Here is a 2301-nt window from a genome sequence, read left to right as displayed (position 1 = left end):
ATTATTTTTTATTCTCTTCAATTGTTTGATCAGTCTTGCATTCTTACATATGGTAATCTGAACAACTTTGTTGAAGATAATAATATGTAATATAACAATCATTGTTAATTTGCTATCATCTTGTTTTGAAATTGTGTGTTGTTTTATTTTTGTCTTTGTTATTCTTATTTTGTTATTTTTTTCTCTTTAAAATAAAAAAAAAAAAATTGAAAAAAGGACTAAGAGTTTCCCATTCCTAGAATGTAACATCACCAGTGTGGCAGAATAAGAGGCTATGCTTCTCCCTTCAGCTGGTATATCAAGTAAATATCTATGCCTATAACAACTCACTGACAGAAACCAAGAATCAAGCAGAAATATTGACATGCATTGGGCAAATGAGAAAACATCCTTATCTAGCAGGTGGGAAAATGTGCTGCACACTTGGTCCTGCCTCCACTCTGAACACTGTGTTACACTATTTATAATTAATCCTTGAGGAAAGGGTGGTTTGCATCACAATTATAACACACAAATTCAAAGGTTTCCCACAGTTTGCCTCTTAACTCACCAACTCCAAGAGCAAGGGAAACAAGCATATAGCAACCTCTCTACACCACAGGAAAACATGGTTTTATACAGATTCCCAAGCACATCCAGGAGCTTTATGCCCAAAAATTAGGGAAGAGAAGATGATAAAAGTAAAATGTTTTAGTTTCTCGCTGGAAGGGACTTACTAGCATACTCTCCCAGCTAGCGCTACCCACAGCTGAGCTTTTAACTAGGCTGCATCAGGGAGTTAACTGAACCAACAAAGAGCAGGTCTCTGGCAGCTTGAGCAAGAGCTTTGTCTTCCCCCACGATACCTCGAAGTAATTGAATCAAGGTCTATCCACTTGTACAGGAGTTTGTCTTAAGTGCCATAATATCCATAGCTCCCAACCAAAGGGCTGTACTATTAACTACTCAGCTCTAGTAGTTAGTGAGTCTCTGCATTCCCCTTTTTTTTTTTATTTTACTAGTACATGTTTGTAGTACATGCATTTTACAATCATCTTGGGGGAGTTAGTACATGTGCATAATACAGCCTGCTTCTTTTTTTAATCTCCTTCCCTCTCTTTCCCTCCCTTCCCCTCTGGTTCCTCTTTCCTACTTTTCATTCTTGTTAATATTATTAATCTTACTCCATGTTTACAGCATATAATGTCCACATTCATTAAGATTACTAGGACTTTGTACACAGCATATCTTCACTCTATCTATTTCCTCATCCCTTCCCCCTCACCCCTTCCCTCAGTCCCATGGACCCCTTCCCATCTGCAAGAGATCCATCCCCTTGTCTCATTCTATCCTTCCTTTATTTTTCTCTTAATACAGCATACTACAGCCATATACGCATATTGTTCTTTATAGCACCAGAATTCATTGTAATAAAATCCTGGAAACAGCTTATATCAGTCAAAAGACAAGTGGATAAAGAAAATGTGATATCAGTATATAATGGAATACTACTGGGCTATAAAAAGGTTAAAACTGAGACTTCTGTAGGAATATGGATGCACCTGAAAAACACACAGTCATATGTTGGTTCATTAACTTGATTCTTTCCATGATTCTGATAGCAAACCAAGTTGGAGGACAGCCAAATCAAATACAAATGGTTAGTTCAATGTTGACCTTATGGGGAAATTTGATTCACTTCTCATCTAGTCTAGTCTGTGACCAGAATGGCGGAAAGAATCAAATTCATGAACAAAGGTACCACTGTAATGTTGAGTGAAACCAAACACACAGAAACTTGAGTACCATATGGTAACTCTCATCTGAATAAACCAAAGTCTAGGTATTTTAAATCACATAAAACAAAAAGATGGACATTGTAGTATTCAGATGTCCATCACCATGACCAAATACCTGAGAAAAACAGCCTAAAAGAGAAAAGACTTATTTTATCTCATGGTTGCAGAGGATTCTGTCCCTGTTCAGCTGGTTCCATGTGGTGGCCCTAAAGTGAGGCAAAACCATGGCAGAAGGGCATAGTGGATCAAAACTAATGACCTCATGGCAGCCCAGAAGCAGAAAAGGAAACAATCAGAAGGGAAGGGGCCATGGGCCAGGTAAGTCTCCAAGGTCACAATTCTATAATCCACCCCCTTCAACAAGGACCCAATCCCTGTTTCCATCACCCCCAGTAATACCATCGAGTATGATCTCATCAGACCTTTCATGATCCTTCTGACAGTTCCACCTCTGAACACACAGTGATGAAACTGGACATCTTATCAAATCCTTAATAAGTAAGGAATTTCAAACAGTAATAAA

The 2301-nt window shown here is 38.2% G+C and overlaps 1 protein-coding gene across 1 annotated transcript in view; it reads right to left on the bottom strand.

Annotated features, from left to right (window-relative positions):
- LOC102005616 (cytochrome P450 2C18-like) overlaps window positions 1-2301 on the bottom strand; it is a 105087-nt gene that overhangs the window by 1289 nt on the left and 101497 nt on the right. The window lies entirely within an intron of this gene.

The sequence above is a fragment of the Chinchilla lanigera genome, unplaced genomic scaffold (assembly GCF_000276665.1).
Source record: "Chinchilla lanigera isolate Chin_1 unplaced genomic scaffold, ChiLan1.0 scaffold00106, whole genome shotgun sequence".
Classification (NCBI taxonomy): Eukaryota; Metazoa; Chordata; class Mammalia; order Rodentia; family Chinchillidae; genus Chinchilla; species Chinchilla lanigera.
This window is presented reverse-complemented; position numbering and strand designations above follow the sequence as displayed.